The sequence below is a fragment of the Triturus cristatus genome, chromosome 2_1 (genome assembly GCF_964204655.1).
Source record: "Triturus cristatus chromosome 2_1, aTriCri1.1, whole genome shotgun sequence".
Lineage (NCBI taxonomy): Eukaryota > Metazoa > Chordata > Amphibia > Caudata > Salamandridae > Triturus > Triturus cristatus.
Window position 1 is genome coordinate 3,519,032 of NC_140581.1, and position 24,765 is coordinate 3,543,796.

The window sequence follows — 24,765 nt, forward strand, 5'->3', positions numbered from 1 at the left end:
TCATCAGTTGTAGTTTACTGAAGTAATTATAGCTTGCGTTCCCGTCGTGCACAGTGTTACCATTAATGATATCTTTTCAGATGTCGCACTATCAGTGATGCCATAGAACATGCCAGAGTTGTGCAGTGTATGGCAAGGGTGCTAGCCATAGTTACTGTAGAACAGGAGTTATAGTTACTTCAGTTAACTAGAACTGGTTAATTTCAGTGGTTTTGAGTTTAAAATGTAATGTTGTGAATTACAGTTACACCTAACAATAACGTCACTTTAACATTTATTTTTCAGTGAATTTCTAGTTGTGTTTTTTTTTTATAACATAAAGTAATCTTTTATTACCATATCTTACCATGCCTACATCGCGCCCTGATTGCCTTACGGCACCCAATCCCCACTAAACCTTTATCAGTGAGAACCTTTATCAGTGAGAAGCGTGGGTGTTGACTGCAGGGCCTGGCCCGAGGACAAGCCCTGCACAGAGCCCCCATAAGCAGCCAAAACCCCTTTTGCTGGCCAACCCCCATGGTCTTGCAGCGCACCCAAAGTTCCGCCCTTTTTTTCTGTAGTATTATCATGAAATTACAAGTGGGTCTGCACTGACCCACGTAGTAGTATCACGGTGCCGTGAAGAAAAACAAAATTGTTATCATTTGATCCCAGAGGTGTTCCTGCGGGACCTCTCCCCCTGCCCCCAACAAGGGTCAGAGTAACCCTACCCCTTATTCTTTATTTTAATTAGTTTGTACGACACAGGGGGTCATAAAATGGCAGCCACAACTTTAACTTCATGTTGTGTCCAGCCATTCAGATTGAATGTTTTAAGCTTGCGGTACACGGTAGTTCCACAGTGGTACCACGTTGCTATATTTACATACATTTTTAATATTCTTTTATCAAAAAGTAATATACGGATTTACACTAAATCACACAAAGCACGCTTTCTGGGTAAATACCCAGCTTTTTAGCTATCGTACACCCCCATTCTATCCCCCCCCCCCCACGACCTGACATGGATCACCTGTACACCACCCTGTGCGACACCCTCGTCTGGATCTGCAACTGCGCCAACACACTGGCTCCCCTCAGGCAAGCAGTCTTCTAAGAAAGACAGCTGGATCTCTCACGCTCTCCAAGAATCCAGGTGCACCTGCAGGCGGCTCAAGGAAAAAATGGAGGAGCAGCAAGATCTTGGCAGACCACACAGCCTTCAAAACCGCTATACAGGGACGCATCAGTGCCAATGAACACAACCGCAAAGAACTCTCCAACGTGGTCAAAAAATGAGTCAAACCCAGTACTGAGACAGCAGACATTCCGCCCCCCCCCCCCCCCCCCCCGCTATTCCCCCCCCCCCCTCTCAAGACTTGCAACACCCTCAACACTTTCTTCCACCGCAAGATCAGGGAGAACTACGACAGCATCGCAACCCAAGACCCACCCACCCCAACTGGAACTACAGCAGCAAATGGCTCCAGACCCTAGTAGTGCCTGCCCATCTGGACCACCCTCACCCCAAATGATACCCTCAGGATCATGAAGAGCATCCACTCAGGAGCCCCCTCTGATCCCTGCCTTCATCACATCTTCAACAGAGCATACATCATCTCCTGCAGATACCTCCCTGCCCTTCCCAGTGAGTCAGTGCCCTGATTATTAAGACTGCCAGGTATACTAACACAGTGTGTACTGAATTTGTCTCTATTGTTTTTTAAAGATATATTTTTATTTTTCAGCGAATTTGGAAACATGAGAATCGCGTAACGGTAACAAGTTGCACTTAGACCAGACAAATTTGTTTTGTTTTCTCATCTCTGGTGACCATCTACAATCTTAATACATGACTGGTATATCATCATATGATTATCTCACACCAATATACCCCGATATGAGGACACGCCCAGCCCGTGTGGGGGAAGTTACCTAATGTGGCTTGATAGAGCAAACACTGGGCAGACTCCGCTCGTCCCATTTTTATGTAGTTTTTCTCTATCGTAATAGCCCCGGTGGAGGATTTTAAACTGGATGATACGGAGTCTGACTTTGATTGCGACTTCTCTGGGGTGCATTCTACAATTGAAACTTTGGTAGCAGCAGGCCATGCAATAGTTGAGCTATTAATGGTGCATGCTGCATGTGTTGTAAGGAGGGATCTCCAAACGAAGGAAAGAACCTAAAAATTATATTGGCATCCCTGTACAAGACTTTAAAAAGAAATTCATTATCTCCAAAAACAAAAGAAGAATTAAAACATTGTACTATAGCTTGACCCAACAGCAAACTCCGATGAAACTCTGTCACAGTAGCACTTTTAGGAATTAAAACACTCATAGTTTTCAAACTGCCCAGGGATGTGGAATTCCCGTAGCCCCACTCGCAGGACATATGTTTTTTAAGATCAAGGGCAACAAGTTTTCATGCGTATTTCAAGTAGGCCCAATCCCCTACCGCAGAAACCCCCTGGCTGTCAGTTTACAGTAACGAAAAGAGGTTTGCTCTGCCTGTCTGAATACCACTGGATCAAATAGATCTCACTGATAGATATCACCAAAAGGATCGCTTACTGCCACACCAGTTAGAAGGGAACACACATAAAACTATATATAGTGATAAAGGATTGTATTTTTATTCATTTTTTGTTTTTCTTGGTTCAGAATTTCACTTAATATGTATACATAAATGAAACATATACTCAAAACATGAATTCAAATGGGTTTTTGAAAGGGTATGTGCAAAAAACCAAGCTGGGCCCCCTCAGAGGGGTAAAAGGAATATATAAACAAGTGAATCGCAATCATACTAACCAAGCAAACCAAACAATCTTCCTTAGTCAAACAATACACTGGACATACATTTTCTCTACATTTAAAATCCTTTTATATACACGAGAAAAATCTTCTCAAGATCTTGGTGTGTCTAGTTGGATGGGCACCAACAGATCGTACAAAAAGACACGCCGACGCGCGTTTCGGTGCAATCACCCAACAATAAGGGTGCCACCTTCTTCAGGGCGTAGTTTGTAAATGTTTCTGTGATCCAGGGGGCCTGTAGGAAATTAATATTGAAAGAAAAGAATTTTTGTCTCACTTATGTTAACAAAATAGTTTTCAGTGATAATAATCGTATACATCAATAGTAAATTCAAGAAAATCAATCGATGACAAATATTCATTCACGAATAGGGTTTTATAATAGAATGGTGTGGCAAGCATGCGCTCAAGATGGGATTCCATTTAACGAAATTAGACATTACTTTAGGCTATATATGGTATACATAATCAACGGCATAATATCCGGAGCAGCTGCACATAATTTGTCATCTCTCACTCAGTTGGTTGGCTTTGGGGGGGACCTAAACACACAGGTACAGGAAACCTAACATGGGACATGCACTGATGATAAAGATAAGAATAACAGCAACAAAAATAAAGAAAGGAGTAAAAAATAATAATCAATTGGTGGTGCACTGTGTAAGATTAACCACTCACCCGAGTTTAAACCCTAGGATACTTCAATTTGATAGTACGGGGAGCGCGGGAGAGAATATGAAAGGAATCACTCTTCGGAGTGTCCTGGGGTAGAACAAAATGAAAAGAGGACACACATTAGTGGATACATTAACAAAGATAAGACTTAATTCGTATAAGAATAGAGAATCAACAGCTACTTGCCTTACAAATTATGCAATATAAAGCGGAAATGGAAACATTTCAAAATCAGTGAAAACCCCTGATCCGTTCTTACAGGTGGTTAGTTCCTTTAGATAATTGCAAGCTAGAAAAGAAATGTTAATTTTTTTTAAAATCAAGACAAGTCATGAGCATTAAAGGAGATATTAAGATGATGCTTATATATAACTGATGTCGGACAATCAAAAACCCTCAAAGAGGGAGGTCAGAAAAATGTCATTTCATAAGTTGAGAATAGTCCTGATAGAGTACGCAATGGGGAATAACAAAAGTTTCCTGAAATCTAAAGAGAGGCATAGTCATGTAAATGTGAAGTTCATTTCTGTACAGGTCTCAACAATCAGGGGATTCGGGGCAGTCAAAGCTATCTGGTAGGGACTAAAGCTGAAAGATCGCGTTTAAAATGGAGAGACGATGGGGAAACAAATCAAGTGGGCAAAAGCAAGCAGAACACGGGTACAACAAAGAGAAAGTTTATCAAGAAAAACGATAAGTCAACTAATTGCAGACGGCTTTAAGTTAGATGGGATTCAATCATACCTTTAATCAATGCAGAGATAGTAGAAATAGTTGAAACGCCTGCTGGTCACGTCATGGTATCAAGAGGTACATGGAAACATTGTATCCCGAAAGCAAACGCTGAATTCAACAGCGTTGATTTGAATGTGGCAATGTAGATAGGCTAAATAGGAAACAATAAAGATAATATGGAAGACAAACGTTACCGTTGAGAAGTTCAAAAGAACGCTCAGTTAGTATAAAAATCGTATACGTATCTATGAGCCCGCATCTAGAGCCGGGTTTGAGCCGAGTTAGTTACCTTATAAGCAGGTTCGTGATGCGTAGAGCCAACGTATGGTAGGGATAGCGTTATGCCGAGAGGATGGTTACCGAAAGAGGTAACCGCGCGAAAAGCGGATATGTAGCTGGGTCTTTAAATGCGATGGTCAACCAATCAGAAGATGCCAAGGCCCAGTCGTCAGAGGGCATGTGATACCGGCTGGGTCGTGAACGAGCCAATGGGTCCTTAGCGCTGATCGCGGTGGAAAATAATACCATCGGTTCGAAGTAACTTTATCATCCGATTGGTTGACCATCGCATTTATATTATCTCTGCATTGATTAAAGGTATGATTGAATCCCATCTAACTTAAAGCCGTCTGCAATTAGTTGACTTATCGTTTTTCTTGATAAACTTTCTCTTTGTTGTACCCGTGTTCTGCTTGCTTTTGCCCACTTGATTTGTTTCCCCATCGTCTCTCCATTTTAAACGCGATCTTTCAGCTTTAGTCCCTACCAGATAGCTTTGACTGCCCCGAATCCCCTGATTGTTGAGACCTGTACAGAAATGAACTTCACATTTACATGACTATGCCTCTCTTTAGATTTCAGGAAACTTTTGTTATTCCCCATTGCGTACTCTATCAGGACTATTCTCAACTTATGAAATGACATTTTTCTGACCTCCCTCTTTGAGGGTTTTTGATTGTCCGACATCAGTTATATATAAGCATCATCTTAATATCTCCTTTAATGCTCATGACTTGTCTTGATTTTAAAAAAAATTAACATTTCTTTTCTAGCTTGCAATTATCTAAAGGAACTAACCACCTGTAAGAACGGAACAGGGGTTTTCACTGATTTTGAAATGTTTCCATTTCCGCTTTATATGGCATAATTTGTAAGGCAAATAGCTGTTGATTCTCTATTCTTATACGAATTAAGTCTTATCTTTGTTAATGTATCCACTAATGTGTGTCCTCTTTTCATTTTGTTCTACCCCAGGACACTCCGAAGAGTGATTCCTTTCATATTCTCTCCCGCGCTCCCCGTACTATCAAATTGAAGTATCCTAGGGTTTAAACTCGGGTGAGTGGTTAATCTTACACAGTACACCACCAATTGATTATTATTATTTTTTACTCCTTTCTTTATTTTTGTTGCTGTTATTCTTATCTTTATCATCAGTGCATGTCCCATGTTAGGTTTCCTGTACCTGTGTGTTTAGGTCCCCCCCAAAGCCAACCAACTGAGTGAGAGATGACAAATTATGTGCAGCTGCTCCGGATATTATGCCGTTGATTATGTATACCATATATAGCCTAAAGTAATGTCTAATTTCGTTAAATGGAATCCCAACTTGAGCGCATGCTTGCCACACCATTCTATTATAAAACCCTATTCGTGAATGAATATTTGTCATCGATTGATTTTCTTGAATTTACTATTGATGTATACGATTATTATCACTGAAAACTATTTTGTTAACATAAGTGAGACAAAAATTCTTTTCTTTCAATATTATTTTCCTACAGGCCCCCTGGATCACAGAAACATTTACAAACTAAGCCCTGAAGAAGGTGGCACCCTTATTGTTGGGTGATTGCACCGAAACGCGCGTCGGCGTGTCTTTTTGTACGATCTGTTGGTGCCCATCCAACTAGACACACCAAGATCTTGAGAAGATTTTTCTCGTGTATATAAAAGGATTTTAAATGTAGAGAAAATGTATGTCCAGTGTATTGTTTGACTGAGTAAGATTGTTTGGTTTGCTTGGTTAGTATGAATGCGATTCACTGGTTTATATATTCCTTTTACCCCTCTGAGGGGGCCCAGCTTGGTTTTTTGCACATACCCTTTCAAAAACCCATTTGAATTCATGTTTTGAGTATATGTTTCATTTATGTATACATATTAAGTGAAATTCTGAACCAAGAAAAACAAAAAATGAATAAAAATACAATCCTTTATCACTATATATAGTTTTATGTGTGTTCCCTTCTAACTGGTGTGGCAGTAAGCGATCCTTTTGGTGATATCTATCAGTGAGATCTATTTGATCCAGTGTTATTCAGACAGGCAGAGCAAACCTCTTTTCGTTATTGATTTTGTCCCCTATTGCTCTCCCTATATTTAGATTGGGGTACCCCTATTTTTGTGGATAATGTCAGTTTACAGTACCACAATATGGAGCAGGGAAAGGCATTGTCTGCAATAAAGGTAATATTTGTATCCATGTGTTAATGCTGTTCAAACTTGAATTTATTGTTCATTAATGCAAAGGCTTTATTATTAGGGTGAGCGCTCTAAGTAAATGTGGTAAGCTCAGGCTGCACTACTGACAGTGGTTAGAGTATGAAAATGTGTACACACATTTTCAATATTCAGCAATGTGATGCTAGGTATACTGCTCTCAGAATGCTCTTCAATTAGATGCAAATATTTGCAGAAGCTTTTAAAGCAAGACTGATGATTCTTTGCCTTCAAAATAAAAATGTTCTCACAAAATAAAAAAATGCAAAAACATTTCGCTAAACTACTGGAATAAGGTAGGTACCATTTCTTTGCAACATAAAAAATAAACAAGCATTGGTAAAGCTGATGAATGTGTTGGTCAGCCTTTTGGCTTTGTCAATGCACAACTTGTTTTGGCAATATTTTTGTGAAACCTCATTGGTGTGGGAGCTGCTGGGCCCTCACCATTATAACAATCATTGGCAAAAGCAGAAATTGTTGTGGTCTCAAAAATCACACATTGCACAGTAGTGCCTGGCACTGGATAAAACAACCGTGTGTCGATATGCTCCTTGTGAAAGAACAGAATGAAGTCACTCACAGTGAAGCTAGCCAAGAGAGGGAGGGAGAGACAACATTTTACTAAACATAAAAGGTCATTGTTAATGCCAGACCTAATTAGGGGTCAAATCATGAAATAAAGTGCACCCATGTCCTTGTATTAAGTGCAGATATACAACTGTTGTAAATTCACAAGACTACAGAAGTAGGCCAAGAAATAGTACTCCTACAAAATATTTGTGAACTGTATTTAAGCATGAGCAAATATGCAGGTGTACTATATTGCTCGAGGGAAAATCTGAGCTATTGCAAGTTCACTTTTCCTTCAGCCACTTTTTTTTTTTGAGCCAGAACTGTTGCTTACCATTACCGTCAGCCCCAGTATGTAGATCTGCGGAAACTTGGCCACATAAAGGAATTGTTAGTATTCAAAGCCTACTATGGAAGGAGCCCTATCATAATCAGAGAGGCTATTTCAGAGCTCTTCTATATTGATATTGCTGCCATAATTTGTCACTGCATTACATGGCACAAAAGGGACAAGTGGAGTTTGTTACAGGACAAGTATATTTAAGAAGCAACCTGCCCCATGAACAAGTAGATATTTTATTAAATTCCACACCCCTTTGTGCCAATCCCTACATCTTGAAACCTATTTTCAAACACCCTGAAAGATTGCACCTATATATTATAAAACATATTAAATCTGTACACATTGTATCCTTGAAACATTATAATACGAAGCACAGTTATTCAAAGCACACTATCCTTCTGTATTGGCATATACTCATTACTAATGATCAAAACCTAAACATAACCTAAACATAATATAAACACATTACTACTTTTCCTATTACTCCTAATCTTTGTAGTCCCTGGCAAATGCACTGCATTTAGAATGCATTTTAGCACATTCCACCTTACACTGTAATTTATTACTCCAATATTCTCTCCAACTCTGAAGAACATTTGCTTGTGAAGATGGCGGTGTTCCTGTTGAGGCTGATCACCTGTCCTCTTCGTCTTTGGACTCAGGGATGATGGGGACTTCTCCTTCTGCCTGAATATCAGAGTAGAAAGAAACTTTGCAGCGGGTGTTAATTTATACAAATATATGCCTTCTTACATAATTTCAATGCCACTGTGATGTCTAGTTGATGTGACCTATACATATATTAATTGTTCAGGGAGAAGTATATGGGGCGTTAAGTTGTTGTCAGAACATTGTAATATTTGTGAGTGAAAACAGAGTGATCCATGATAATAATGTTGCAAAACCTCTAATCATTGATTAACTAAGAAAGCGAAAGAAGAACCCAAACAGAAGATAGAAACTTTTAAGAGAGATAAAAACTTGTAGTAGTTGAACCGCAAAATATATGCAACCATCTCTAAAATCTGCAACTCTACTTTTAAAAGGCTTTTTTAAATCCACATCTATTATTCTGGCAACACTGCGATACTGAGCATTGCTCACTCCATGCATACCTCCTTTATCATTGAAATCTACTTTATATCTGCACGTATTATTTATTCTTTCGTATTTTCCTAGCACTGGGGCATGTGGTGGCTACCTGTGGTAATCTTATTCCTACGAATCTCTGGTTGTCTCATATTTTGAAGGCTGCACACAGCTGTGCATATCCAAAAACATATTCCTTACCTCCTCTCACCCATCTGCACATAAAAACATACATATTCCTTCACTAAACTGCACAACGTGAAACCTGAAACGCTGTATTCAATCTCGGCTTCTCCCGTTACCAAATTATGTGATTCTAGGCAACTTATTTCTCTTGTTCACTTCCACAGACACAAATATATTTCTACACATACATTTTGTTTCTTCTAAATCTTATGTTCACTGCCAACCACAGGAAGCCCCTTTCCTGCCTGGCTCAACGCCCAGAGTCTGTGGTCGGCCAGGAATGATACTTCTGAAGGCAGCCTCAAAAATCTGTTAACCCTTTAACACCATGTAATATCCAGACACGTTTTGTCTTTAATTGTACGTAAAATATAGCTTATTTTAAAATAATATGGCTTTTTTTGTAAAGCGCACGTTTACTCAGAATGGTATTGTGGAGCAAAATAGCAAATCTTTATTGTTCCCCTAACTCAATGGTACTCATTTTATCCAACTTGGAAAGGTGAAAGGCTGAGGAGACCTAGCAGCATTTGACGTGTGACCATGAAGTCAAACCATGGGTATATCTAGCGTGCATTCCACTCCATCATTTTATCTCCCTCTTCTGTGCACTTCCGTGCACAAGAAATTGGAAGGGAACAGTCTTCAGTCTTAACTTGCTAATTCCAATCTTCTGTCTAATGTTCACCATCTGCTCCGACATTTACGTTGCTCTAAGTCTAGTGTCACTAACTTTCTTGACCATGAGACACAATTTCCAAGCACTTACTGGATCTGCCCTAGCATTCGGACTTCTGCTTGTGCCTGCTTCAGTTGCTGCTGAATTTGGACGCAGGTAGGAGTAAATTATTCTGTACTTGGTTGCTCAGTACGTCAGCATTTGGTGTAATCTTCAGTGTGAATTATAATTGCCCATCCAAATAGAGAGATGTTCATATGCATTTGAAACTGAAAGTATCTCCTTTTCTGCCAGGAAACTATATTACTTATATCGATGGCATCTTTAGTCTATTTAATATTGTGGTCCATGATCCAAAAATGTCAAAAGGAACAGCTCCATTTTACCTGGTATTACATCTTCTATCATTGTGCTCTGGGCGAAAAGGGACGGTAGTCCTTGACCTCACCTTATTATGTCACTCTTTCTTCTATGTGGCTGGTCTATCATTTGACGCTGGGCCAAGTCTAGGGCGTAATAGCGACCAGAAAACGCAAAAAGGTTCTGTGTGTTGTGGCGAGAAATTCATGCAAAAGCCTTCCTCCCCCTCTTCCTTCCACTTAACTGAATATTCAAGTGGGAGGATCCTTTACTATGGGTGCAAGCACGCCAGACAGGTGAGATGAGAAGCGTGAGGTGTGACTGTCAAGGAACAGAATGTACTTAATTCAGTGTGTAATGAGTTAACATAGGGGAGCCTATTTAAAATCGCGTTCAAAAAGACGTAATTAAGAGTCGTGAAGGCAGCTACTTAGAAGCTAGACACAGTATTCACTGAATGCCCCGTGCACCAGTTGCGTGGTCTCCAGTTGAACCTGTCTCAGTTAAAGTGGGTGTGCTTGGCACGTACCCAGATGTTCCTGCTTATCACTTCTCCCTGAAGTGCACAAGAGACGTACACCTATATATAACATCTCCTGTGGTACCACTGTGAGAGAAAGAGATGAGGAGGGCCCATAAGCAAAATAAGCGATGAATAGTAAGTATTTCCTTTCCGAAAACAAAGGTCTTACGTTGAAGTGCCACTTTTATTCATCAAATCATTAACACAGCAGAGAATATATTCATCAGTTTGTTAGCTCCAGAAAGACTATTCAAAACTACAATTGTAACACAAGAATAGATGTTTATGAAGCTCAAGTGCCTTAAAGGCATTCTCTTAAATGAAGGGTGAAATTTTCATGGTCCTGGGGCACTCTACCAAGGCAGCTTAATTTGAGGGGGTGCTTCTGCAAAAGTATGCCAAAATAGACGTGTAAACGATAGGGAAAAATAGCTGTCTGATTTATATGAAAGAAGAACCCCTTCTTTTTAAAATTTAATATATAGCCTGGGAGTCTTAGCAAAGTCTTGGCATTTAAAGACACATTTCTGGAGCGAAGAACAAACTCATGTAATGCAAATATATTTTAAGTCCATGGAAATACTTTCAAAATGCAACATACATTTTACTGCAATGCTAGGAATGCACACGTTAAGTTAGGAGGGACAACCATTAGTGCTTTGCAATATTGTTTTTGAATAAGGGCAATGCAGAGGAGAGAGAAAAAGACCATTTCAAAGCACAATAAGAAATAAGAGCTTCAGCCAAAGATGCTCAGATAGAGGGCTGAAGGAGACCACACAGGCGTCAGTGACCCAAGGGGTCACTGCAGCGGGGTAGTCCGTCGAATGGACTAAGGAGCAGATCTTTATACTCTTTTAATGATGAACTATTGACCACAAAAGAAAAACATTATCAGGTACCTCTGACCTATAGGACATGACACATTGTGGTCACTTCTGGGAAATATTTAAGAAAATAGAAGTGCCACCCACGCTACAAACATTTTCTCAAAGGTCACAGGATACTTGACCATGAATCATAATGAAATTGAGCACCTATTGAACAGGATTTGCGTCACATCAGGGAGAAAGGCCTATAAGCCAGGTAAGAGTGGGAGAGACGCTAAATTGTAAATCGAGAGAAGGTGACAGACATATCTATTAAAGTACACCGCATGCAGCTGAAAAAGGAGAAGAACAGAGGACACCCATTACAATATGGAGAGAGAAGTCGAAAGGCGTTTGATACTGCCAGGCCTAAGATAGGAAACCACAATGCGATGTGATGAAGGAAAGTAGCTCCCCTTTTGGAAGCACGCAGTTGGAAAAAAAAGACAGTGTTAAACTCAATGCGATAAGATGCCTCCCAATCCCTGCAGAAATAAACATTTAAACAATACAATTTACACCAAATAAGTAATCAAAATTCAAAACAAATGTGAGCTGCCAGACGCAGTCCCATAAACATGTGTTCGAGGCATGTGGGCTGCTGAATTCATATCTGTGCATAGATCGCCGCCTAGTGTTGGGTCCGGATGTTTGCACGTTGTTGTCCTGGAAGAGTCTTCGAAGTATCCTTGGATAGGTGACTCCTCCCCTGGACTACAGTGCGCATGGGCATCCTCTCCATCCTCAGATTGTTTTTTTCCGCCATTGGGTTCGGATGTGCTATCTTAGCTCAAGTTAGGAAAATATTTTGTCGAGGCCAAAAGGCCTTTAGTTCGCGTCGGTACTGTTTATCGATCGGTTTTCGATACAACCTTGTTAGTTTACTAACTTTCAGCACCGACTTTTTTCGCATTTACCTGTTCATCGAATACTTCGACGATGGAATCGAGGACGCCATTCAAGAGGTGTCCGGTATGCAATGCGAAGTACCCACACATCGACGTCCATCCGGTGTGCAACAAATACCTTTCGCCGGACCACGACGAATCGACATGCATGGCCTGTGCCCGGTTCCGTTCAAAAAAGACTCTACGGAATCGACGAGCGGCGAGACTCGAGGCGCAGCACGCGGCACAGGCCCCAGCAGACATCTTCAACGAGGCCGAAGACGTCGAAGAATTGGAAGTCTTACCCTCCAGTCCCGTTTCCGAACACGGATCCGGATCGGACGAAGTCGACGAATCACTCTTCCATAGAGGTGAAGACGACACCGAGGTAGGAGACGACGAGGAGGCCTTAGGGGCCAAAGAGAGTAGCTCCAATGATGAACAAGGCCTACCTGTTCACACCGAAGAAGGCCCAGTTCCACGGCCTATGGCTCCGGTCGAGGGATCGCCTTCGGGCCTTACCCGAGACCCATCCCGCAGTTCTTCGGCCCCGCCCTCGGACACCCAGCGGCAGCCATTACCGCTTAAACCAGCTGGTTTCCCTTCCATGAAACCGAAAGCTGCTCCGGTTCCAACGAAACCGAAAGTGGCGCTGGTCGGATCGAGGCCTTCGACGCCAGCGCGACGCGTCGACACCGACCGCACCAAGAGAGACTTCGGTGCCGAACTTGAAGCGGGCGACGTCGGAGTCGATAAACGGAAAAAGGCCTTCGGCGCCGACAAACCTACTCGGCTCCCGGCACCGACGCCACTGACATCGAGGGCTGCGCCGCCTGCTGCGCCTCGCATCGCTCCCTCGACGACACCAAAGCCTCACGCATCGAAGACGTCGACGGTCGTCTCCGCACCTCGACTCGATGAAACACCGGCGCCGTAAAAGTCCACGGCCGCCTCTACGAACCTGGTCGGTGCCAAAGCCTCAAAGGCGCTCCAAGGACGACCTGGTGCGACACAAAGCAGCAAAACCAAGGCTGCCCTCCAGGACCCGTCGGGTTCCGGTCCGATCGAAGCTCCGGCAGCCTCTTCGGTGCCAGCCAACATTACCTTTGGCTTGCCTCCGTCTACAATCCCGAAAATGTTCCAACTCAGGACGCGGGTCACCCAGACTACAATTACACCTGCTGAGACGTCTCCGTCACGTGTCATCGACGCCAACACTGGCAGGATGATTCTCCACGAGCGAAGGATAACTTCGGAACCACCGTTGGACCCTTTCAGGATCCCACTAAAAAGGAAGCTGCCTGTAGAATCAGAACCTCTCCTTTATGAACCTTTCCACTCATCCTACCAGGATCCACAACTATTCTCCCCCACACGTTCCGACACGGATGCGTTGGAGGATTACATGGATGACCAAGTCCCCTACCATGGAGACACAGACCCTGATGACCAGCAGGACCCTGATCACACTTGGGGCGACCCGGTAGACCCAGGTGCACCTCTCGATACACAGGACCCACAACTCTATGGGGCAAAAACATCTCCCACAGAGGATACTGCAGCCTTCAACGCTCTTATTGAACGTGCTGCCAATAACCATGGGGTGCAGCTTCACTCTGACACCGTCGAAGATGACTTTCTTATGGACACTTTCGCATCCTCAGAACGGCATGTAAAGACTCTGCCCATGTTGAAAGGAGTCCTCAAACCAGCCAAGGACATTTTCAAGGAACCCACCAGGGCACGAGTGATAAACCCCAGGATTGATAAGAAATACCGATCAGCACCTGGGGACCCTACTTACATCAGAGGACAATTACCATTAGACTCCATTGTCGTAGCGAATGCTCGCAAGAGGGCACACTCGCAAACGACAGGTGACGCTCCTCCCCCGGACAAAGAGTCCAAAGTGTTAGAGACCTCTGGCAAGAGAGTTGCCGCCCAAGCAGCCAACATATGGCGCATAGCCAACACTCAAGCGCTCCTTGCTCGCTATGATAGAGCGCACTATGACACACTCGAGCAAATATTCCAACATCTCCCTGACCAGTTCAAGGAAGGCGCAGAAATGCTCATCAGAGAAGGACAGCTACTCACAAATGCTTCCATCAAGTGTGCACTAGATGCTGCAGACACGGCTGCCAGGGCCATAAACACAAGCGTCATGCTGCGACGACATGCCTGGTTACGAATCTCAGGATTCAAGCCTGAGGTACAAAACAATATACTCAACCAGCCTGTCAACCCCGACTATCTATTCGGGCCAGAGGTTGACACCACCCTTGAAAAGATAAAAAAGGACACGGACACTGCAAAGTCCATGGGCGCTCTCCAAACTCAGTCCTTTCGGAGCGGCTCCTTTCGTCGCCCCGGAAACAAGGGAGCAGGTAGAGGACAGGGGTCACAACAAACATATAACAAAGGCAATACACAGACCACCTACGATAAAACCACCCGGGGTGGATATCGTGGCTCCAGTACAAAGGGCAGAGGACGCGGCTACGGCAACACCAGGTCCTCCCCCAAGAACAAGCAGTGACGCCCTCTCCCTTCCTCCCGACCACATAACACCTGTCGGGGGAAGGCTACAAAGGTTCCTGTCCACGTGGAACTCCATCACCACGGACAGGTGGGTCAAAGATATTGTAAAATACGGTTACTGTCTGGAGTTAACCTCCACTCCATCCACAAGCAGGGTACGGGGGTGTACTCCCTCTACTTCCTAATTCCAAAAAAGGACGGGTCACTCAGACCTATATTAGACCTGAGACCCCTGAACCAGTACATTCTTTCAGAGCACTTTCACATGCTCACTCTACAGCAAGTCCTTCCGCTTCTCAAGCAGGGAGACTTCCTAGCCACACTGGACCTCAAGGATGCGTATTTCCACATACCCATCCACCCCTCACACAAAAAATACCTCAGGTTTACTGTTCAGGGGCAGCACTATCAATTCAAAGTCCTTCCCTTCGGCGTGACAACAGCGCCCAGGGTTTTCACGAAGTGCCTAGCTACAGTGGCAGCACATCTACGGAGGCAGCATATACACGTCTACCCCTACATAGACGACTGGCTCGTTCAAGCGAAGTCAGCCCAGCAATGTGCCAGCCACATGTCCCGCACCATTCACCTCCTCCACAGTCTGGGATTCTCACTAAATTACCCAAAGTCCCATCTCCAGCCCGCACACGTACAACAGTACCTAGGTGCGACCATAGACACTCTGGCGGCCACAGCTCAGCCAAATTTAGTGAGGATCAACAGCATACAACTGCTGATCTCCAAGTTCAAACCCAATCACTCACTTCCAGCGCGACTGTTTATGCAGTTGATAGGCATGATGGCCTCCTGCATCTTCATAGTCCCGCACGCGAGATTACATATGCGCCCGCTTCAGGAGTGCCTAGCACGTCAGTGGAATCAGGCTCAAGGACAGTTGAAAGACCTAGTGTTGGTGAGCGGTCGGGCATACAACTCTCTGCATTGGTGGAATCCACAAAACCTTTGCAAGGGCCGACCATTCCAAGAGCCTGTCCCACAGATAGTACTGACAGCGGACGCGTCTCTCCAGGGATGGGGAGCTCATGTACTCCACTACACTACACAGTGCAGGGCCTATGGACGACACAACAAAAGAAGATGCACATCAACCTTCTGGAACTGATGGCAATCTTCCTGGCCATGAAGGCATTCAAAGTACATCTATGCAACAAGGTCGTGTTGATCCGGACGGACAACATGACCGCAATGTACTACATACAGAAGCAGGGAGGAACACACTCTGCACAGTTGTCTCATCTGGCTCAGAGCATGTGGAAGTGGGCCATTCAGAGGAACATGTTCCTCATGGTGGAACACCTCCCTGGCAAGGACAACCAGATGGCGGATCTGCTCAGCAGACACAGCCACCAGATGCACGAGTGGGAGTTACACCCATCAGTACTCCAACCGTACTTCCAGCAGTGGGGTCATCCGGAGATAGACCTATTCGCGACAAGCGAAAACGCAAAATGCCAAAGCTTCGCCGCCAGGTTCCCACATCCGCAGTCGCAGGGCAATGCGATATGGATGAACTGGTCCGGCAGATTTGCGTACGCTTTTCCCCCAGCGCCGTTGATACCGCTGGTGGCTCGCAAACTCAGACAACACTCCCTGACACTCGTCCTAGTTGCTCCAACGTGGGCACGCCAGCCGTGGTACACCACCTTCCTCGAACTTTCCGTGGTGCCGCATCAAAGGCTGCGGATCAAACCCGCGCATTTGACACAGAACCATGGAGAGATTCAGCACCCAGATCCGCAACAGCTGAACCTGGCGATCTGGCTCCTGAAGTCCTAGAGTTTGGCTATCTCAACCTGCCACCTGACTGTATGGACATCATCAAGGAGGCCAGGAGACCCACTACAAGGGCTTGCTATGCAGCCAAATGGAAAAGGTTCGTCATTTATTGCGGTAATAATGACATTAACCCGCTGGACGCATCCATCCAAAACATCATCTGTTACCTCTTACACCTATACCGATGCAATCTGGCGTACACCTCTATACGTGTCCATTTGACCGCAATATCAGCCTATCTGCAAACCAGGCAGCACCTCTCACTATTCAGAGTGCCTGCCATCAAAGCATTCTTGGAGGGACTCAAACGAGTCATTCCACCAAGCCACCCACCGGCTCCAATGTGGAACCTCAACTTGGTCCTCACACGCCTGATGGGTCCACCCTTTGAACCTCTACACTCATGTGAGATTCAATTCCTTACCTGGAAAGTAGCCTTCCTGGTAGCGATCACTTCCTTAAGAAGAGTTAGTGAACTCCAGGCACTAACCGTTCAAGAGCCATTCATACAGGTTCACGCCAACAGGGTCGTACTACGTACCAACCCCAAATTCATGCCCAAAGTAATATCGCAGTTCCACATGAATCAAACTATTGAACTGCCCGTTTTCTTCCAAAACCCACAAACTGTCGCAGAAAGGGCACTACATACACTAGATGTACGGAGGGCCCTCATGTACTACATCGACAGGACTAAACCCTTCAGGAAGACAAAACAACTGTTCGTTGCCTTTGCCCCGCACCACAAGGGTAACGCCATCTCCAAAGCAGGGATAGCCAGATGGATAGTTAAGTGTATTCAAATCTGTTATCAAAAGGCAAAACGCACATTAACTATTCCACCACGAGCCCACTCAACACGCAAGTTGGGGGCTTCCATGGCTTTTCTAGGAAATATTCCCCTGAATGATATATGCAGAGCAGCCACATGGTCCACTACACACACATTTACAAAACACTATTGTGTAGACGTGCAGTCAAAACAGCAGGCAGCTGTAGGACAGGCTGTTCTCAAAACACTTTTTCAGACCGCTGCAGCTGGCACTGGTAGCCGCCGCTAATAGAGGGCACTGCTATGTATTCTATGCACAGATATGAATTCAGCAGCCCACATGCCTCGAACTGAATATGCTACTTACCAGTATGCATCTGTTCTTGGCATGTAGGGCTGCTGACATTCATATCGCCCTCCCTCCTCCCCGGCGCCTGTAGCAGCTGCAGCTCTCAGAATTACTGTATAGCATGGTCATCACTTTCTGTATCTACTCCATCACTGCCACAATGGCGAAAAACAATCTGAGGATGGAGAGGATGCCCATGCGCACTGTAGTCCAGGGGAGGAGTCACCTATCCAAGGATACTTCGAAGACTCTTCCAGGACAACAACGTGCAAACATCCGGACCCAACACTAGGCGGTGATCTATGCACAGATATGAATGTCAGCAGCCCTACATGCCAAGAACAGATGCATACTGGTAAGTAGCATATTCAATTTGTGGCACCAAGTGGGAGACGCCAGACGCAACCTCCTGTCACCAAGTACATGCTTCAAAAGATAAATGTGAGGAAATAGTTAAACAATTCGGGGTATATTGTTGTGCACTACGTGGTCAGTTATCTGAAAGTGACTTGTGGTAATTAAATGTGGTGCTGCGCCACATGGGTCAGACAGGGGCTGGGGGGTGGCAAGGGGTAACTATATAATACTACCTATGCACAAAAAATGCAACAGCTTTGATATAAAAAAAACAGTAACAATCCTAGTTATTATTGGTCTTACTAAATACATGAAAGGTCGGTGCGCCAGGCACAGATGCTTAAAAAGACAACCACAATGCATGCTAAAAAAGCCACAATAAAAAGATATTTGACCCTAAAATATTCACACTTCAATAATACAAAATGTGAAGCATATTATGTACACATCTATCTATATATATAAACCCACAGAGCTATTTGCGCATTCTCTTCTTCTGGCCTAAATGCGTACAGTAGGGTGTCTTAAAATAACATAGCAAAAAATAAACGTCTTTACATTTCATTTTAACACAGGGAGAGAACAAAAAAACACATTGGAAGGTGTCTTGTTCACAAACCATAATCACACAATACTCACGTTGACTGTCTTTGGAAATAAAAATTTATACTGACAGTCCCTCGCAAAATCCGAGGAAGTCTGATAACTGTTTATCATAAATCCTCATGTGCCAGTCACAAGACGTACAGTTGCACATCTCATCCAGGACTCGGAACCACTCCTGAGCCCGCAAAAAGCTGAGATTTGCATCATGCAAACTCCTTGTCTTCCTGCACAGGCGTAAACTCTATCTCTGTTGCAGAAAATATATCTATATAATAGTAAAAAAACATAATGTAAGCCCTAAAAAAACAATGCTTAAGCTAGCGAAAATATAATATCTAATAAATCATCCCGGGGAAACCACTTCTCATCCTCTTTAAACAGGAGATATCCGTTAGCTAGGCGGGTCCAGTAATCGACCTCTTCCCAATCAGTATTGAAATAGGGACCCCCTCTGAATTTTCAGAGAAGCACCAAAAAACACATAGATAATCACTGAAAGATGCCAAACGCAATCCTCCCTTCCCTGTCAGGTCCTTGTGTCTTAGACAGAGGCCCTCCCCTAACTATATGTAGAGAGGCACAGTAACAACTTATAATAAGGAATAGATAACCACTGAAAGACGCCAAACGCAACCCTCCCTTCCCTGTCCAGTCCTTAGTCAGAGGCCCTCTCCTTGCTATATGTAGAGAGGCACGGTAACCCGTTATAACAATAATAAAAAATGAGCACTGAAAGACTTCCCTCTGGCTCTACGAAAGGCACAGTAATAACATACGTCTATTTATAGCAATAAAACCACGTAAATCACATAACTTCCTAACTTCACTCTCTGGCTCTGAATTCCATTTCACACACAAGCTTCCTCCGCTTTAGAATGTCCTTTAGAGAGACCAGCCAGACAGGAAAGATAACTGAAAGGGAGCAGGTACGCAGATGTCTCACAAGGGCTCCCCACAAACGGTTACCAAAACAAGACACAAACACTTCAGGCAGTCAACATAAACTTACCTGAGCGTTGTTCTCTGTGGTTCAATCAGAAAGGAGTCACGAGTCCTCTGGGTCCCAGCTGTCTCCTGTCTGCCTGTACTGCCAAGCAGAGTCATGGCACCAAATGTTGGAGGGAGATTTTTTTAAGGGTCAAGAGGGCAGGGGGCTGAGCACAGGGCTCAGGGAACCTTCACCGTATGATCGAGGGAGTGAGTTAGGGACAAAAGGGGCACCTTAGTTTGAGCCGGGGTGTCTGGGAACGCTCGTCCATCTGTTCCATTTCCCTCGGGTCCCCCTCCCATCTTTTTCAGTTTGCCCAGGGTGTCAGGCATGTTGTTATTTATCGTTTTGTAGGCTACCGAGACTGCCTTGGTTGTTAGCTCTTCTTGTAGTATTCTCCCTTCAAGTGGCGTGTGCTCTTGTAGCTCAGTTTCAACTACACCCTCTGCTCCCCATGCGTGCTGTAGTTGGGTGTATTTGAGAAATTGGGAGGTGTGGAGCTGAAATTCAGCTTGGAGGGCAGAAAAGGATTTGAGTTTGACCCTGACTGTGATGTCGCCCACTGTGGAGATCCCAAGCAGGTGCAGATGCACTTTCTTGTCTAAGAGAGTGTCTCCCTCATGCACTCATGAAATCAAGTTCAATAGTTAGTCTCGAGGTAAGGTAAGTTGGAGTCAATTTCTTAGAACTTTCTTAATGTTCTTTATTGTATGTCTGATTATAAGGTGAATAATCTCGTAGTAGCAATTCAGTACATACTTCAAATTCAAATTAATTCAAAGAAACAAAATTGCCTAATGCATTTCGGGCGTCAAGGCCCTTCATCAGGGGCTAATGTACTGTGAATACAAGGAAACAGGGTATCAGTACAAAAACACACTTGTAATTGTATAAACAGTATTATGGTATACATAAAGTACCTATGTGCAAAACATACATAAATAAAAGTGCTGTGTTATTAATTTCACATGTTCTCCATGAAACGAGCCAAGGTGAAAATTTCAAAAAGCCGTGATTCCGTCAGTGATCAAGAACATAAAGAAGTGGATATGATAATTAACGTACATCAACATTGAGTTTGTCAGAAAAGTGATGTAATCTGCTAGAGTGACCACGTGCTGAATAGATATGAAATTTAGAAATTAATAGAGGTGGCATGCAGCTACGTGAAAGTATGAGCTTGTAAGGAAAAAATAGTAATGGTGCCGTAGAGACCCGTGAGGGATCACGTACTTGTCAAAAGTCGTCAACCTGACACGCGCTCGTGTTGCTCAAAACGAGCGTTTGATGAAAGATCTGAAAGTGAACACAAATGTACACGAATGTAGCGGAGTCTTAAAGTTAGAATTTAGTTTGCAACACTTAGCATTTCCTGAAAACAGTTGAGAAAATGCATTTTAGTTAGATGTACGATTTTTTAACAATATTCTTGTATTTCAAAAGATGACACTTACTAAGTTTTTCACAGAGAACTACCAATGTTATCCTATGGAAGGAAATTCAATTCACAGGTAAGTTACTCTTACGTTACTTTTCCTACTCCGTGCTGGATACCTAGATTCAGCACTGGGACATTTCCTGAAAACAGTTGAGGAAATGCGTTTCGGTAATTTTGCTTTTATTTTTTTATTTTTTTTTAAATAATATTATTAGTTTTCAAAAGTCGACAATTAGAAACTTTTTGGGAGAAAAAGTGTCAGTGTTATCCTATGAGGAAAAACAGGTTATCGGTTTCGAGGTAAGTTTTAGGTCTTTGAATTTAGGGTTCTGGGGCAAGACTCCGGGGTCTCCCAGGGTCAGTGATGCACTGTTGTTTCACCCCCAGTGGCACTAGGGCGGCCGGGCGCAGTGTGTTGAGGCCCAATGTTATCATATGGAGGATAGGGGGCTCCGGTTGGTGGCTGCTGGCAAGCAGGCCACGGGGTTGTGGGAGCAAAGCTCCTGGGGTTAAGCTCAGGGCAAGTTGGGGACCAAGTTAGCACCAAAAGGGCACCCTCAGCGGCACTAGGGGGGCTGGGTGCAGGGTGCTGTTTTGAGGTCGGGTGCCCTGTTGATTTCAATGGAGATTCTCCGGGACAAAGAAACACTGCAGGCTCGGGGCGAGGATCTTCCAGGAGTGACCACCACTTCAAGGGGTAAGTTGGGATGTTGAGGGTTGTTAGGCACCGCTGGGTTGGGCCAACAAGGCCGTGGGGCGTCCGGTGCAGGGGTGCTTTGGGACGTCGGATTTTCTTACCCGCTCTGGTCGCGGTAGGGGGATCCTCTAAATTGAAGCTGCAGGCGTCGTCAGGAGGCTTGAGGCAGGTCAGGATCACCGGATCTTGGGGCAGGATTGCCAGTGGGACCTCCTAGTGGTATTTTTCTGCTCGGGCCGGATTCGGTAGTTGCAGAGTGGGCTGAAATCGCGGGTCTTGGCTGGCACCAGAAGCTGCAGTTCAAACACGTCCGGTGTTCACTGGAGAAACAGCTTGAAAAGTGAAGGCAGACAGGTCCTCTGGGGTTTTTGAGGTTGCTGTCCGCCGGACATGCCGGGGTTTTGCAGGAGCAGGTTCGAGGGGAAGACAGGCCTGTAGGGCTGGGGCCAAGTCAGTGGGAGTCGTCCTCTTGTTAGCTCTGCTCGGCTTCTCGTCCTTCCTCTTTTCTTGTGGTTGCTGGATCTGAGGAAGGAAGGTTCCGGGTGCCCCTAAATACTAAATTTAGAGACGTTACATGTAGGTAAAGGGCAGGGACAATGGGTCCCTTCCCTGGGGTGGGTACACCCCCTATTCTGCCACTCTGCAGTGGGAGGGGGGCAGGAGCCTGTTCCTGGTTGGCTGGGTCCCCCCATCCTCAAGATGGCGGGGACTCGAGGTTGTGCTTCACCTCGCCTCCCTCACCTTAGGGGTGGAGTTGGCAGAGGTGGGCACACCTCTCTTCCTCACTTGTTTTTCACGCTGGTTCTCCCGCCCAAAGTGGGGGGTAGAACCAGTGGGGACCAGTTGCTGAGTACAACAAGTGGTCTGGAGAAGCTCACAAAGGCGGCAGGGCTTTGAGGCGTCCCCTGCCCGTCCTGGGGGAGGGTACCTAGCACCTCGTCCCAGGATGTGCATTGTTGCAGGCCCTCGAGAGCAGATGGCTCTCGACCCAGGGGTCCAGCAATAGGTCTGGTGGGTGGCAGCCTAAGCAGCCACTCAGTCAGGACACTGGTTGTGGGTGGAGTTCAGGGGGCATTTCTAAAATGCCCTCTGTTGTGCGTTTTACTGACATCAGTGTGGGTACAATATGATTGATACCAAACTTCAATGTATTCATCATGGTACTGTGGAGTTCGTAATGACAACCTCCCAGCACCGTATACTCTTTAATGGTACACTGCACAATGTCTGAGAATGGACTGAGACACTGTAGGGGCATGGCTCATGCCTCTGTGCCCTCACCAATAGCATAGTGCACCCAGGTAGAGGGGGTGACTGACCTATGCCAGGGCAGTGGTTGGTAGGCATGGCACACAGGGATGTGCCATGTCGACTCTTCACTTTTGATCTGCACCAAGACACGCAGCCTGCAAGGCAGTGCGTTTGTGAAAAGGTACAGGGCCCCTAAGGATGGCACAATTGGTGCTGCAGCCCTTACAAGCCATCTCTGGTCACAGTGCCCTGGGTACAAGGGGTACCATTTACCAGGGACCTACCTGTGGCCAGAGTTGCCAATTGGGTTTTGTTTTGGGGAAAGAATTCAGGCCCTGGGGTCCTGATTGGCAGGGCCCCAGAGCACATCTAGTCAAAGAGCATCAGTAGTCGGGCAACAAATAAGGGGGGGGGGGGGGTTACTGCAACAGAAACCCACTTTCTCACATACAGGGCCTCTAAGGGTGACACAATAAGTGCTGCAGCCCTTCGAGGCCTTCCCTGGTCACAGTGCCCTGGGTACTTCTGGCACCATTTACCAGGGACTGACTTGTGGCCAGAGATGCCAGTTGGCTTTTGTTTTCAATGCAGTTTTAGGGAAAGAACATAGGCCCTGGGTACCTGTTTAGCAGGACCCCAGGGCACACTCAGTCAAAGTACATCAGCAATTCAGCAAAAAGTGTGGGGGAGCAACCATGCAAGAAAGGGGGCACTTTCTCATAGTCTCACTCTTCGAAACAGGAGTGATTAACCACCATGGGCAGCCTAATCGCAGGCAGGAAGAAAAGAGGGCTATCGGCAGAGGACTAGGAGGATTGTACCCCAGGCTGAGACCTGATTGGTCATGGACTGTTGGCTATAGTGATGTCATTTTTTCCCCCAAGTTTTTTCTGGGAAATGAAGTTTGTTATGTTGATAATGGTGAGTTCTAACATGGCTGCTGAGCAACAAATGATGAAAAGATAATCCTCGCCTCCGAGTCCTTAATAGAATTTAAACTTTTCTTCACGTTAGCAAGGAAATGTTTCATTATTGCTTCAAAGCGGAGTTCATGTGTTGGAATGCCGTGAGGTGCTGTCACTGTCGAACTGCGCAGTACACAGAATAAACTCGTAGCAGTTTTTCATCAGTGAAAAATGGTCTACTGTTTAGAAATCCCTGGCTGCAAGGGTCCTTTTATAATCTATTGAGCATCGAGTGCTAATTATGTTAGTCTGACCCTCCAGGGCCAGCCTGTCGCCCAGTCATATACATATGTATGAAGGCTGCTCTACGGCATGACCTTGCATACAGAGCAGATTTCACTTCCTGTTATCCGCTTGTCTAGAGCCTGTACTGAGAATTCTAAACTGTCCTACTTTAAGCACCTGTTTGCTCTAGATACACGGCTATTGTTCCAGGTTACAATGTATCCTGGCTTGTATCGATCACAGTTCCAAGTAAGGCTGCATGTAGTTTGCAGAGAGATGAAGTCAATCCTCTGCAGCCGATGGAATCTTCAAAAGTATCTCCATCTAGAGTTTAAACTGTGCTGTGGGGATAGCAGAGTCTTCAGTGCCCCATGGTGGTTCTTTTCACTCTCCCCCCATGTTGTCCTGAGTATCCTGGTCTTCAGGAAGGATTCTGTGAGCAAGTGTGTGGAAGAATGCTGATGGTCCCAGACGAACCAAGAACAGACACACCCCTAGACTGTTTCTCCGGTAAACATCTACAACTGTCACTAAAGCGATCTACACTCCATGTT

General features: G+C 44.8%; 1 protein-coding gene across 10 annotated transcripts in view; it reads left to right on the top strand.

Moving 5' to 3' along the window:
• Positions 1 to 24,765, top strand: part of LOC146863585 (uncharacterized) — a 218,748-nt gene that overhangs the window by 36,640 nt on the left and 157,343 nt on the right. The gene's annotated exons all lie outside the window — the stretch shown is intronic.